General features: G+C 44.2%; 1 long non-coding RNA gene across 1 annotated transcript; it reads right to left on the reverse strand.

The window, feature by feature from the left end:
* Positions 1-1,748: 1,748 nt before the first annotated feature.
* Positions 1,749-15,654, reverse strand: LOC138985939 (uncharacterized). The gene is made up of 3 exons (XR_011462867.1): positions 14,214-15,654; positions 10,038-10,189; positions 1,749-3,858 (listed from the first exon to the last, which is right to left on the reverse strand). It is a non-coding gene; the product is annotated as an uncharacterized lncRNA (long non-coding RNA).
* Between the last annotated feature and the right edge of the window lie 571 nt (positions 15,655-16,225).

A 16,225-nucleotide genomic window follows, 5' to 3' on the forward strand; every position in this document is an offset into this window, starting at 1 on the left:
GAATAGGAAGAAAACTTTTTTCCCCCCAGCCCTTTCTTTTGCTGTTCCTCTCTTTACTTATGAAAATAAGTGTTTTATAAATTCATATTAATAATTCCAATAATGCTTCTGTTTAGATGGACCCACTGAATTCTCAAGATTTTTTATACTTGTTTTCTTGTGCTATTGTGATCATTTTTTAATTATATGATTAAATAACTGGAATTAGGGTGTTAGGAAAGTTTAGTGAGGTACTGGGACTGACGATTTGGGGTTCCTTTACAAAATGAGCATTGCATGGTTATTGAAAGCAATATCAATTTAAGTGACTGTCAAATTAAGCTCCTTCTTTCAGGCCTGGAAGCAATTGAGTCTTGCACATTCCACACTTCTGAAGAATCTTCTTCTGCATAATCACTTAATCATTTTGAGTGGGCAGCAGGACAGCTTTTAGATCTTTGCTCATTTGTTTTTCATATGCACTTGAATCTAATTGTAATGCATATCACCAAAGAGAGGCAATCAGCTTTCAGAAATCTCCCTTATCTTGGCAAGACTTATTTGATGAAGAGCTGATGAAGAGCTGCCGGGCTGTGTCAGGCGGGACTCTGCACTTTGTGCTGGACATCCCGTCACCCTCGTGCTCTTCAGAGGTAACCAGGTCTTTCTAATCTTCTGCAGATGACACTGTGCAAGGCATGTCTTCCAAAAGAGCATCTGAACAGGTTTTAAGCCTCTTGGACCATTTTCTGTAGTAACTTGATTTGGTGGTTTCTTTATCTTCAGAACAATTCCAATACAGACACTCCCAGCTCTGACGCTGATATTATAAGTGGCCTTCCCTGGGTTTTCTACGTGACAGTGCCGTGAGGCAATGACGCAGTGGTCATTCAGTCATTATAAGAGGGCCTGGAGTATCCCTGGGGAGCTCTTTGAACAATCCGCCCCTCCTTCAGGAAATGAGAGGAAGTGCCAACCCAGTGGAAATGTATTTATTACCTGTTTGAAGGTTGCTGAAATAACAAAACCTCCTTAACAGACAAGCCAGGGCTGCACAAAAAACCTGAGGACGTTCTCACGTTGGGCCCTGAGCATCCTTCAGGCCAGTGAGTGGAGTATTTTGTTATGGGCACACCCAAAGAAGGAAGAAGGCAACGTGGTCGTATAAAATAAATTAAAAATAAATCAAGCATCAGTGAAAAACTTTCCTTGACCCAACTCATTGCAGGAAATCTGCTTGAAGCAGATCTTGGGGCCACGTAGGTCAACAGCTCCTGCGTCATAGCTCCACTGGGCTGGGAACCCCCTGTGATCAGGTTCAAGGAGTTGAAACCAGGCCTGCCTCTGGAGTGGCCACTCCCCGTGTCAGGGGAGACGGTTTTATTCTTTTTTTTTTTTAACTTTACAATATGGTATTGGTTCTGCCATATATCGAAATGAATCCGCCACAGGCATACATGTGTTTCTCGTCCTGAACCCTCCTCCCTCCTCCCTCCCCATACCATCCCTCTGGGTTGTCCCAGTGCACCAGCCCCAAGCATCCAGCATTGTGCATCGAATCTGGACTGGCGACTCGTTTCATATATGATATTATACATATTTCAATGCCATTCTCCCAAATCATCCCACCCTCTCCCTCTCCCACAGAGTCCAAAAGACTGTTCTATACATACATCACAGCAGGATCCTCTATGACCCACCTTCCAGAATATTGGAAATAAAAGCAAAAATAAACAAATGGTACCTAATTAAACTTAAGACGGCTTTATTCTTCAGCATGCAGGAACCCTCAAGATTGGAAATGGAAGTCATTCTCTCTGGCTTCTGGAGGCAGAGCTCTGCATTCTAGAGACTCTGTGTGCAGGCCCTGGGGCCTGCCCTCACTGACATTTTCAGCATTGGGTCCGTGGGAGAGCACTGATCTCTCCCTTTCATCTTTCTGAGTCCCTCTGCAGGTGGCCCCTCTGCATTGTAAGCCTCTGTCAATCCCTGAAAAGGAGGGTCTTTTCTCCCAGTTTCCTCTACCTGTACTTTTTTGTGATAGAGTGTATTCTTGATCTTTTTTTAGAAAATCTGCCTCCTCTCCAATACACAGAAGTAAAACTACACATGAAAAATAGGAAAAAGAAGTTTAAAGACTGTAACCTAGAAATCTTGTTCCGGTTACAATCCTGCCAGATTGCTCTATAGATTTCAGACTCAAGACTGTAAACTCAACTCTGATTCAGATTTCCAGCCTGTCCACTTGCCAGTCCAAGCCATGGGCTGGTGGTTCCCCATGATGATGTGAGGAACAGGCCTTGGGCCCTCCAGGCCCCTCCGAGCAGCTGCAGCTCCAGGCCCCCTCGGACTCTGGCTGGAGTCCATGGTCTGGCTGCTGGAAGGCCCTGGAAGAGGAGCATCTGGCATTTCTGGGCAACCTCGTCTCCAGCTGGGCTGACCACATCCTTTCCTGGGCTTCTTTTCCTGTCAGCAGTGGGACGAGTCGTTGACACCAGGAAACCCCCAGTGCACGTTCAAGACTACAGAAGCTGGTAGTCACGTTTCATCGAGGAAGAACTGGGCCGTGAACCCTGCCCCGATTCTCAGAGGCAGCTTTCTGACCCAGAAGAGAACACGGCCAGAGAATCTTGGAAGCAGTCCTGGGGACCAGTCATATGTGACAGAGCCCGGGAAGGGGCTCTGAGCCTGAATCTGGAGAAGGAGATTTGAAGAAATAAAAGTTGGCAAATTTAGCCCAAAGAAGGGCCTACTCTCTGCACAGAGGCACACTCCTGAAATGACTCAGGAATTGGAGACCTTTCCCAGGGCCACCTTGGGAGGCACATGAAGATGGATGAGCCACGTGGAAGAGGGAGCCTGGGGCCCTGAGCTCCCCCGGAGGAGCCTCACCCCATCCAGGAACAGCAGGACTGAACAGGAACAAACGAGCTCCACCGAAAACCCGTAAAAGGTCAAGACCTTCCAGTGTCAACTGATCTCACCTGAGTTCTTGTGAGTGCAGTCTCTCAGCCTGGTGGCACCCGTGAGCCCCCTGAGTGACAAGCACAAAGGAGAGCAGGTACCTGCAGGGGAGGAAGACCCCTGTGACCTTTCAGGGAGAAGCCGGCTTTCCTGCTCCATAAGGAAACGAAATTGAGGGACTGAGCCTCGCCAGGGAGGGACATGGGGTCAGGGCTCCTCAGGGCAGCCCTCCATGGAGCCTGGACATACCCACATGCGGGAAGTGGATGGCACAGGGCAGGGCTTGCATCCTCCAGGTGGGGCATGGGGCCCGGTGGGGCCTCAAGTGGCCGGAGTTCCAGGGTGGTCTCTGGCTGCGCTCAGTCAGCCCCCACCAAGTGCACCATCTGGAACAGCATTCTCTGGGGTGCAGCCCACCACAGAGGAGACTCCTGTTTTACAGAAACTGGCTGCCTCCCCTCTGCTGGCCCAACTGATCATCTGTCCTGCTTGCCAGGCACTGGTTTTCTTTAGAGATGGAGCATCCCCCAGGGCTCTGTGCATCCATGGTGCCCTCTGGAGCCAGGGAAGGGTGCTGACCTCCCAGGATTTCCTCCCTACCCCCTGGCCCTGGGGCAGCTGTGTGGTCTTCGCTGAAGCCGACCAAATGCCTGAGACAAGGTGTCCCCAGGAGATCCTGGTTATTTACACCCATGGCTATTTTCACAATAAAAAGCCCACATGCTTTAAGGAGACGTAGAGTCAGCCGAAAGATTACCTGCCTGAGTTGAAGAATGTCACAGAGTTCATGGCACAAGCCTGCGAAACCCTCAAGTCCCCAGGGGTGGAAGCCAGTCCTCTCCAGTGACACGCTCCAGAGTTTGGCAGTGCTTAATAAAAGCTGGCATAGGGCTGTGCTTGAGGACACAGCGCACACTGTCGGACAAGAACAGCAAAGGAAGCCCCCGGGTCATCAAGCGGGTGCTCTCACCACCTCCACGGGCCCCCAGGAGCCTCCCCGCCCCACACTCTGGGCCTCATGTCACTCAGACTTTGAGGGCCACGAAGACACCCCACAGGCCACCACCCATGTCCCGGGGCCCACAGCCTCCAGGACCAGACACCCACCCTGAAGGATTCAGGTCCACATTCATCAGCTCGGGCCACTGCCCACTCACCCTAACCCCATGGCCTCGATCTCAGACCCTGGAGTCACCCTGAGGGGGCGTGGCTTACCAAGACCCCAAGCACCCCAATTCCAGCCCTGCTGTTCCCCAAGCCAAGAGACTGGCCAGGGGGACCCAGTGAGCTTAGTATAGAGGGAGGCTGGGGGCCCCTCGTCCAGAAAGTCCTAGGCTCCTAGAGATGGCTGCTCAAAGTCTCTCCAGGTGAGTGGCCCCAGTGGCCCTGGCATCCCTATGGCCCCAGCCCAGTGACCTGCCAGAGACGGACAAGAAGCTTGGGTGTTCCCATGCTCTCTGTTCGTCCCCAGAAGCCTGGGCCAGCACAAGCCATGGGGATGCTGAATGCTGCTGGCCAGCAAGCAGGGTGATTTCCACCTTCCATCCAGGGTGATGGATGTGGTACCAGCAGAGGCACAGTCAGCACCGGGCACCAGGCACCAAGTGCTAGCTGGCGACAGCACCACATCTGTGCAGCGAGGACTTCCTGGCCAGGAAGTGGAGTTCCACCCTGGCCCCTACATCCACCCTCTGTCCCAGAATCTGCCACTGTCCTGAGACTCAACTGCGTCAGAAATGAACCAGGCACTCTCTTGGCCAACAAAGTAAATGCTAAATAATTCATGGGCTGATGGTGAGGCTCACCTTCAGCAACAGACACAGTCATCCAAGAGGCACGAATATCCTTCCAATACCCAGTGACTAATGCAGAAGGATGGCTTAGCCTCTCAGAAGAACGCAGAGTGACTTCAGAAGAAAACAATGCATGAGATTTGAAAGAAAACGCTCAACTTCAGGAGAGTCTAAAACTGCTTGCCTAAGAAACTGCAGCATGAAAGCAGAGCACCTACAAGCTGAAGGAACAGAAAAACGTGCTTGAAAACTCAGACACACAAATGCAACAGGTTGTGAAGGATAGAGAGCCAGTTAAGATCTCCACCTGAAACTGTACTGAAGGTTGCAAATTTGACTGACTGGAGATTACAGGAATGACAGCATCTTAGAATTAGAGAAAAAGAGTGAATTAGAAAAGGGAGATCAACCAGTCTATCAGTCAGAAGGTAATGTGAAAAAAACGGTTTGATGTTATTAACATAAATGCTACTTTCAAAAGGCTTGAAGGAGAAAAGTAAGAAATACTTAAGAAATTGAAGGCAAGACAATCAAGTGAATGAAGAATTTACAGGGCAAGTTAAACAATCAAACAAACAAACAAAAAAAAACAACTTCAAATTGAGTGGGCCTTTTTGCACACTGAAAATTCAGAGCCTGAAAGAGAATCAGAAGCTTCAGCTGAAGCTTCAAATACTGCCTCAAGTACAGTACACGGAGAACGTGTAACACAACTCCAGAGAGCATAGACAGAGGAAACGTGCTACTTAGAGAATGTAGTGTGCTCCCAAATGTGCTCCCCAAAGTGTAAGGAAACATAAACTACATATATCAGAATTCAATTTCTACAGGGAGAATGTGAAGCTGTGGACAAAGAATTGAAAAGAACTACTTTCTTCTATCAAAACCAGATTTTTTGCTGTGGGAAAATAACTTATGAAAGTTGAATGGCAGCTCTGTCAACCTAGATAAAGGCCAAACAAGCTAAGAAAAATGACCACCGCAGACAAAGAGCAGCTAAAATGCAGTTCAAGTTCCAGACTTCCCTATGCAGGAGTCCTTTGGTTCCTGCTGTTCCACCTGCAGCCACAAAAGTCTTCAAGTTTCAGGGGGTCTCCTTGCATCACAAGGTTGCCAAGGAAACAGGAGGTTTAAGCTGTGAGGGCTCAGAAATGCTGAGTCACATACAGGCTTGATTCAGCTTTCACAGCAGCAAACCCCTGAACATCCACAACCACAGCAAAACAGTTGCCTGTGTTTTCTCTCTTTAAAAGTAATTTTGCCTAAGCTCTTTTTAGTTTAAATGTTGGTATTTAATTGATGCTACCATTAAATTTATATCATTATACATTTTAGGATAGTGTTTTTCAAATATGGATTTAATATAACTCTTATGAGTCCAATTTCCACTTCACTGGACCCTCTAAAATTAGATAGTAGACACATAATATTGAATTTTGATTTTAAATAAAAAGGTCACTATTACTTAAAACATCTTTGAAGTTTGATATGAATAGAGATGTTAGAAACAATAAAGGTTATTTCTGTATGCTATAAATATAGTATAGGAATTTCCCTAGTGGCTCAGTGGTACAGATCTGCCTGCCAGCACAGGAGACACGGGTTGGATCTCTGGTCCAGGAAGATCCCACGTGCCGAGGAGCAACTAAGCCCATGCGCCATAACTACTGAGCCTGTGCTCTCGAGCCTGGGAGCCGCAACTACCGAAGCCCGTGCACCCTGGAGCCTGTGTTCCACAACTTGAGGCCACTGTGGTGAGGAACCTGCACCCCACAAATAGAGGGTCCCCACAGCAAGAGGACCCAGCACACCCAAAATAAATGAAACAAAATTACTAACAAGGTAAAAAATATAGTCTATATTTCACACAAAACGTGGTTGGAGTTTTGATACATCCCGTCTACCTCTACCTTCAAAAGCTTTTTTAATATTCTGAGCTTTTGGTCCACAACACTTGACTGAATTTCATTGAGAAAAGGAGAGGTATAATAAGAATTCATTCTTACTGTTTCTCTTACAATAAGAGAAACACAACTGAGGAAGGAAAAAGAAGACCATTTTTGCTTTCCACACAGGTTAAGCATTTAGTAATTGATTTTAGGGTTCCCAGACGACTTGGTGGTAAAGAATCTGCCTGAGCTGGAAGAGATACTGGGTTCGATTCCTGGGTTGTGAAGATCCCCTGGAGGAGCCTGGCAGGCTACAGTCCATGGGGTTGCAAAAGAGTTAGACACGACTTAGCGACTAAACAATAACAATAATTGTTTTTAACCTGTCTGCTGTTCCACACACACCGACTGAGCAGCTTTGGCTCATCGGACCCTCTGCTGGGGAAGCTGGGCTAAAGGCACCACTGGCAATGGCACCCCACTCCAGTACTCTTGCCTGGAAAATCCCATGGACGGAGGGGCCTGGTGGGCTGCAGTCCATGGGGTCGCTAAGAGTCAGACATGACTGAGCGACTTCACTTTCACTTTTCACTTTCATGCATTGGAGAAGGAAATGGCAACCCACTCCAGTGTTCTTGCCTGGAGAATCCCAGGGACGGGGGAGCCTGGTGGGCTGTCATCTATGGGGTCGCACAGAGTCGGACACGACTGAAGTGACTTAGCAGCAGCAGCAGTTCTTAGTCCACATGTTTTGAGGGTCTTAGCGGGCAGAGAGAGGCCAAGAAAGCAGCAGTGGGGAATGACAGGACACAAATCCTTCCCCAAATGGAGAAGGCACTACCTGAGGGAGAGCAGGAATTCGTCAGCGAGGCAGAGTGAAGAGCAGGCTAACTGCAGGAAAGAGGAAGAGCAAATACAAGAACGAGAACCATCGGGACAGTCAGAGCAAGACAGCGGTGTACGGCCAGTGTGGGTGAGGAGCGGGAGCAAAGCTGGTCTGCTAGAAAATGTCTCAGCTCCCATCCTAAGGGGTCTGGCTTTACCTCACACTTTGATGAGAGGATCTGAGTGGGGCCTGGTACAGAGTTTCACGTTAGAGGGAAAATGCTGGCCACTCTTTAGAAAGCAAGCCTAACGTCAGAAATGGGAGGCAAGCAGAGCTCACTTCCTGATCCATAAGGTGAAGGATGGGTGACCTCAGGAGACATCTAGAAGGTGGAACTCAAAGAACACGGAACAGACACAAGGAAGAGGGAAACGGAGCGACAGAGTGGTGTAAAGTCATTTTGTTTGTTTTGTTAAGATTTTCCAAAGAGTGGCTCCTCTAACTCTGATAAGATGCTCAGAAAAATAGACAGGAAAAACAACTCTGGTCCCCAACACACCCCAGATAAGCAGATAAACTTAGAAAGAGATTTTGCCCAGTGTTCCAAAAAAAGGCTTTTTGATCAACCTTTTTTTCCCTTGGGAATATAAATTAGGTTTATCGTTATTGATATACACAAGGCCCCTTTGCCCTCCTTCCCTCTCTCCTTCTTCTTCTTCCCTTTTTTTTAATAACGTAATTAGCACCTGCAAATCTCTCTGTGCAAAGCTAAAAGGATGCCAGCAATTTACATCTAAGCTTGTGGTTCCTCTGTCTGCATCCCACCCCTGCCTCTACACGGCCTAACGTTATCACCACACAGAATCACTTCCTTTCAGTTTTATGTGGCTTCATAGCATATATAACCTAAAGCAGAAAGCAAACGTTTTACCTGTTTAACATGACATTGCCACAATTGAGCCTTAGTGTCACACGCCACTCAGGGCCTCGCTGCATGTGCTGCAGAATCTCTTCACGTGAACCTGCCTTTATTCACTATCTCCTCTCCTGCTGAAGCGCTGGGTGGTTTCCAGGTCTAAGCCTCTGTCTCCACTTTTGCACACGCTTCTTTTCCACTTTACAGGATGATAACAGGCTAAGGTTCCTCATTTTTTTCAGATGTGGAGGATACCCTGAACCCTCTTTACATATTTCGTCCCACACAGGGTTTCAAACCCTTATTTCAGCCTAAGTGATCTATCTTTTCACACTGTTGATCCTGAATCTATGAAGTCTCTGTTTACATAACACCAAAATGACAAGCTATATTGCCTAATTTAGGCTACTGGTTAACTCGGTGGAAAATAAATCATTCACACGTTATTTGAACTAACCAGTTCAGTGAGTGTATACAGAAGCCCCATAAATCCTCACCGATGGAAGTCTGATTGTTTTCTCTAATTGGCAGATAAAAACTTGGAATGAAATGCACTCCTAACCCTTAAGACTCCAACTTTCAATCGAAGTGGAGACCGGTCACTGGGCAGACAGGCGGCCAAAGCAGAATGAAAGAAGCATGAAATGGCAGAGAGAAACGCCCGTCACGTGTCATAGCTCCGAGGAGCAGCAGCACCACTGCTTTGCCGTCAGGGCTGCTCCTCCCTCGCGCCTCCCAGAAGTCCTAGCGGTGGGGCCTCGCCCCACCCTTGGCTCCCCGGGCCCGGATGTGTCTGCAGATACACCTGGACAGGAAGGGGGACTTGGCGCTTTAAGAAGATCCCACAGCCTAGGCTAAGGATGCAGGGTCAAAGGCTGTTGTACTACAAAGACATTTGTATTTTGGCCTGACTTTCCCACCCAAGCTTTCTAGAACTTTTGTCTCAACCAAGTTTGAACATATTCAAAAAAGTTTCTTACCCTCTACTCTTTTCATTTCCTATACTTTCTCTGGAAATTGGAACTTTTTCTCTCTTTCCTAACAGAGTACATAGCACTTACTCATTTCCTTCACTCATTCAACAAATATGTATGGAGTTAGAATTATGAGCCATATATACTGCTAGAACTCAGAGATTATAATATTGAAAAAAAAAAAAAAAAACAGAAAAATTGCCCTCAAGAATTAACTAATTGCACTCTGACCCTCGAAGATTGCAACAAGGAGGTGGCAATGGCCCTTGATCTATTCTGGGCAGCATGTGAGTGAAAAATACTTCTTCAGGGAGTGAAATTGGGTGAAGCTGGGGTCTCATGGACTAGCCGGGATCTAGAGAAAATGCAGTTACTGTTGCTACATCTGTCTGTCCCTCCTGCCTCCACTCTCATCTGAGCCACAATCACCCCAGCTCCTTCACCCCTGCCAACCACTGCACCCCCCAGTAAGACACTGGCCTTCCCATTTCCATCCTGCCCAGACTAATCAGCTCTTCTGTCTGTAGCCTAGGAAATTCTTTAAATACGTGAACTAGGCCATGTTAATCCATTGCACAAGGCTACACTGATCTCTTTACCACGGTCCCCACCCCCTCCCAACCCCCCTGCAACCTCCCCACCACCTTCTTTCTGACTTCACTTCCTGCTGGCTCCACTGAGACCTCAATGACTCACCAGAACTCTTCCTTTCCACTTCCTTAGCATGTCGACATCCCTGTTGGGTTTTCAAGAGGCTCTCTGTCTGTAATTCCCCTCCTGTTGTTGCATATATGATTAAAACTTTCTCCAATTTCAGCTTAGCTGACACCTCCTCAGAAGACTAGAACCTGTAGAAATCATAAATTCGGTTTATCACTTCTACATTGTTTCTCTCCAATACTAGCCTATCTCCACTAAGATAAGAACCATTTTCTCACTTATGTACCAGAGACAAGCACAGTGCCTGATACATAACACAATCTACAAGCATTTTCACTGAACAAATGAATGGATGGTATTAAATACACATTTTTTTGTCAGATAAAAATCTTTATTAGAAAGATTAATTCCACAAGGAAGAAACAAAAATTAATTGGAAAAAATTTTAATAATATTAAAATAAATTGTTCAATTCTGTATTATATTAGTCAAGGTTCTCTAGAAAAACAAACTCAACAAAATATAATGTGCAGAAATAAAACACACATACACACATTCATTCATGCAGTGATACAGGTTAACAAGTCCCAAGATCTTCAAGGTGAGTAGGAAGCTGGATCCAAGAGAGCTGATGACTTAGTTCCAATCCAAAGGCCGTGACCCAAAAGAGTCAAAGGTATATTTCTGGTCTGAAAGTCCACAGCCTCAAGACCCAATGTTTCAGTTTGAGTCCAAAGGCAAGAAAAAAACCAATGCCCAGTTTGTAAGCAGTTAGGCAGGAGGAATTTCCTCTTAAGAGTCCTTTCAGTTCTATTCAGGCCTTCATCTAATTGAATGAGGACTGCCCATCACACAGAGTGCAATCTGCTTTACTCAGTCGATGGAATCAAATTTTGATCTTGCCCAGAAACACTCACAGACTCGCTCAGAATAATGTTTGACCAAATGTCTGAGCATCCTGTAGCCCAGTCAACTTACAATTAACCATCAATTACAATTGATGCTTACGATTGACCATCACAATTCCCCAGTAATACCACAACGGTGTTTCCTCTGCATATTATTGAACTTCAAGGCATCCAACTGAGCTCAAGTTCCATGGGCAGGGGCTCCAGAATACATTATGTGTGATTTCAAGGTAGAAGACCTAGTAACTCTTGTCTGTTGCTAGACCTGTTGTCTCTCTTAAGCTGGGATTCTCCATTACAGGTGGATACAAGTAAATGTAACTAAAGTCAAAGCAAAAACCCAGAACCACAACGTTACCATTGCCACCAAGTGACAGAAGAGGAGAAATGGAATTCCTAATGCTTATTTATAATAATAAATATTTGTCATACTACTAAATAAGCATCATTTATTTACTGCTTGCCAAATACTATTCTGAGTACTTTACCTACAGTAATTCATTTAAGCATCATAACGACCCTACTTATTGCTAATTCTCTTCTTATACAGGAGAGCAAACTGAGCACAGAGAAGTTAAGAAACCCATCTGACAGAGAGAAGGAGGCAGATCCAGGATCCACACCCAGGCATTTCTGCTCTAGAATCTGCACTCTTAGCTAGTGCACTTGACAGCCCCTGAGAGACATAATTGTGCACCAGGTGATTACGTATGTTATATCTTTAATCCTAACATCAACTCTGAGAAGACAAAGATTATTTACAATAAAGAAACTAAGGTTAATTGATGAAGTGACAGGCCCAAGCCCGTGATGCAAGTTAGTGGAAGAAACAATTTTTCAAACTACATCTGTTTGACTCTTAAACCAGGTTTCTTTCCAATATTTCTCAACTACTGCCTTTCTGTGGATTGAATCCAAGTGGATCCATTCATTTCCAAAGCAAAGTTCCCAATCACACATGAAACATAATCTCATATTTATAGCATAATCAGAATCATGGAATTTTAGTTAGGTCACATTTTTTTCTATTCAAATTGTATATATACAATGAAACTGAGTTAAGTATCATTTTATGAAAAAATCGTTTTATATTTCTGACTTCCCTTTGCTTTGATTATTTTTGATGGTAAGAATCCATCAGTTGGAATGACTAATGCCAGCTCCTTATTTATAGTTCAGAACACTCACGTGGTGTTTTGATGAATAAAATATACGTCTAACCCAATTATATAGGATACTAGACTGCAAGAAGAGGACTGGGCCACTTATTGCTGAGATTCCAGCTTTAGCTAGATAAGGACTGAGGAGACACGTAGAAGCTTGACAAGGTTTATCATCAGCTAAAATCCATTCCACTGTTCTCTGTACTTCCAGAATTTTGCTTTTGGAATGGAGAGGCAATACTGTCATGAGCCTGGATAAGCAATCAAGAGTTCTGAGTCCACCCATACATGCCTTCAAGGCAACTTGAACAGGAATAACATCTCCTCTGGTGCATGCTGCCTCAAGTACTATGAGATCATGGGCTTGATCCACTTGGATTAGCAAAATGAAGCAATGCCAACAGTCCTTCCAGCCAAGCCCCATGCTTTGAGCAGGACAGCTACAAACACTAACCCTACCCACCTGCCCACCATTTTCACTTTGTATAATGCCTCCTAAAATTAGCTCATATTCTGTAGGTCGCTTTGATAATAAATTCTAAATATCCCAACCCACTGTTCAAATGTTTGAAAATATATGCACTTCATTGTTTTGAAAATAGTTCCTTAAGAGTGATTGTTTACTTTAAAAATGTTTCTTCCATATAACTGTATGTAATTATGATGATGGGCTTGTGTTTAGATACCGTCTATGCAAATAATATCCAATACATTACAAACAGACCACATTAGCTAACTGGGAAGCTGAGAAGTGTGTTCCTAGCAGATACTTCTTAATAACCTAGCTTCTCATCTAGAAGCTGACTAGAATTAAGACAAGAAAAAAAAAAAAGAAAGAAACAGTTTTCCCCCTTAAGTATATTTCTTCTGTTTTGCATAGTCTACACAAACAGCCTACTAGGACAGATGGATGTTTTCCCCATTTTTTTTTTTTTTTTTTTTTGCTTTCATCAGCAAAGTAAAGGCTGAGACAGCTATGGCGAGGGGAAACAATACTGATTTTCTAAGTGTAAGTTTTCACTTCAAAGTCTTGGACAGCTTGAGATTTGGCTGACAAAGGTCTGAGGCTCCATGTCGGGAAAACCTCCCATCCTCTTCCTGCTGGTGACACACAGACTAAAACCTTGTATGACCAATTCAGAAATAACTAGCCCACATCCTAGGACGAACTATAAAGTGTGACACTGACGTACTGAATATGTGCATTGGAAATACCCTTGAGGGACAGGTCTTGGCTGTTGGCACAACCCACAGTCCATTTGTGGCCAAAGGAAAAGGTCAGGCGGTATTATTTACAGCCACAATTCGCTGTTGTGTTCATGTGGGGGTGCCCATACGAGCCCAAAGAAAACAATTCATTCTAGGGTGAGTCCCAACAATCTTCTAATCTCTGACAGTACTGACTGACCAGATAGAAGCCTTTCTACTGAAATGTGCTTTCACTTTCAGTCCCATCATCTTTACAGAGGTTCTATAAAAAGATACAGCACAGTGTGCCAAGGGATATAGCTCAGTGATTGTAACTCAACAAGGCATCTGCTCCGTTTCCCTGTGGGATGTTCTGCAAATCTTTCTCTCCCTTAAGAAACTGATGTAGTTGTACCTGTCAAGAACAACATGCTGCTAGTCTTGGCATTTCCCCAAGTTGTGTTAGGAAGACCTTGAACTTGACTTTGTTATCTTAGCTTGAAATATTTCAACCCTACCATGAAATGGGACAAACCAGACAAAGGAGTGGGGAAAGAAGTGTTACGGATTTTGGAAGAAAAGTGGTGTCTTATCTTCTGCAATGTATCATTGGCTAAGGTTTTTAATTTAAATGTACAAGTTCAAGTTCACACCAGACTTTACTTCTTAAAAGTATGACTTGCTGAGGTATGGGAAATGCAGATAGCTTATAGAAATAAACTTGCTTTTTTTTTTTTGGCTCCCTCCTGGGTCTTCTAGTTAGACACATTATGTTTCCAAATTCCCCCATCACATGTGTTATTAAAATATACCCAGATTCCTTCCCAGGTCATTAAAAGAAGTATATTATAGAAATAAAAGTTAATTCCCTTGTTAAATGATAAAGGCATCTTTTAAATGTTTTCTCAGTTTAAATATGTATGCAGGAGTTGTGTTTTTAAGAAAACGCTTACCTGAAATGACTGCTGTAAGAGCTGCTTCCCACTGCATGGAAGAGTTCATGATAGTCAGCTGTTTTTGAGGAGCCAGTTTATTCATTGTGAGCAGCAATCCCAACTGTATACCAATGGCCAACATGCTGTAACTGACAGGACCTCAGCTCAGAACATTCTGGAGCAAACTGAGTACAGCAAACTGAACTGTAACCAAGGAAGATTTAATTACCAATTGGTGGGTCAGCAAATATAAATTATAACAATCAGAAATAAGGATTAAAATAGATAGTTTGGGAGAAATTCTGGAGGAAGTTTAGCACAGGATGAATTAAAGCAGTAGAGTCAATGACTAGGTTGAGAATATCAGGTCAAGCCCATGAAAAATATTTCAAATCATTCAAATTCAGTTTAAACTTGGATTTTCAAATGGCAAATAAATTATCTGCATGCTTTGCAGCAGATTGAACTTTGATACTAATTAGAATTACAGTTGGCAGTTTTCAATTGCCATCTGTTCCTCTTTCCTGAAACATCTTTGGATTCTACACAGCACTTACATCTGAGATTTGTTTTTATGTCAAGTAGTGTTTGGACTTTCTGGATATTCTAAAGCATGCCTGAACTTTAAATTTGACAGTAAAATATGTAGATGCATATAGGTATACACGTATTATACCCTTAAAATATATACTTAAAAATTAAAGCTTTTGTGTTATCTTAAAGTATTGAGGTTTCTCATGAAACTACTGTCCTCATTAAAAAAGCATCATTCACCATTTTTCACTCCCAAGTTATTAGCCCTAGATCTTAGCTTGGGAAAAAGTCTGCCGTTGCTGTTTTGGATGAACTGTTGCTCAGAAGCAACTTTCTCATCATCGTCCTTCACATCTTACAGAAAACTAAGAAAAACAGAAGGCAGTGGGTTGATAGTCATCTTCAGAACAGCCACACGACGGCCATGCACAGTGGCCAGACAGAGGAAGGCAGCCCTTTGCTGATGGGCACTGGCTTCCTCAAGCTTCATGGCCACTCAGAGTTCAGCAGCCTCTGGACGATGTTTTTTCTGAGTCCTTGTTCTCAGCATCCTCAAAACAAGGGCTGCAGAGGAAGGTAAAGGACTGGGTGCTGCCCCAGGAGGAGGAGCTTGAGGTTGCTGTCAGGACAGAGGATGTGACAAGTCATCAAACCCCAGTCACACAAAGACAACAGGGAAAAAAGCAACAATTGAGGAAGCTGGGATCACTGAGGCCAGCAGGGAGCTGGGAAACTTCTCTGAATTCAAGTAGAGTAGACTTATAATTCATAAATCAGCACTGCATCCAACTTTTCGTATTCTCACACCATTTTTTTTTAAATGTGCATTGTTTTTTTTTCTTTTTTCTTTTTTTTAAATTTCTTTATTTTTTTACTTTACAATATTGTATTGGTTTTGCCATACATCAACATGCATCCGCCACGGGTGTACACGTGCTCCCCATCCTGAACTCCCCTTCCACCTCCATCCCCATACCATCCCTCTGGGTCATCCCAGTGCACCAGCCCCAAGCTTCCTGTATCCTGCATTGAGCCTGGACTGGTGATTCGTTTCTTATATGATATTATACATGTTTTAATGCCATTCTCCCAAATCATCCCCCTGCCCCACAGAGTCCAAAAGACTGTTCTATACATCTGTGTCTCTTTTGCTGTCTCGCATACAGGGTTGTCGTTACTATCTTTCTAAATTTCATATATATGCATTAATGTACTGCATTGGTGTTTTTCTTTCTGGCTTACTTCACTCTGTATAATAGGCTCCAGTTTCATCCATCTCATTAGAACTGATTCAAATGTATTCTTTTTAATGGCTGAGTAATACTCCATTGTGTATATGTACCACAGCTTTCTTATCCACTCATCTGCTGATGGACATCTAGGTTGCTTCCATGTCCTGGCTATTATAAACAGTGCTGCGATGAACATTGGGGTACATGTGTCTCTTTCAATTCTCACACCATTTTTGTTTCTATCCCTTTCTCTCTCCTTACATA

This window comes from Bos mutus, chromosome 27 (assembly GCF_027580195.1).
Source record: "Bos mutus isolate GX-2022 chromosome 27, NWIPB_WYAK_1.1, whole genome shotgun sequence".
NCBI lineage: Eukaryota > Metazoa > Chordata > Mammalia > Artiodactyla > Bovidae > Bos > Bos mutus.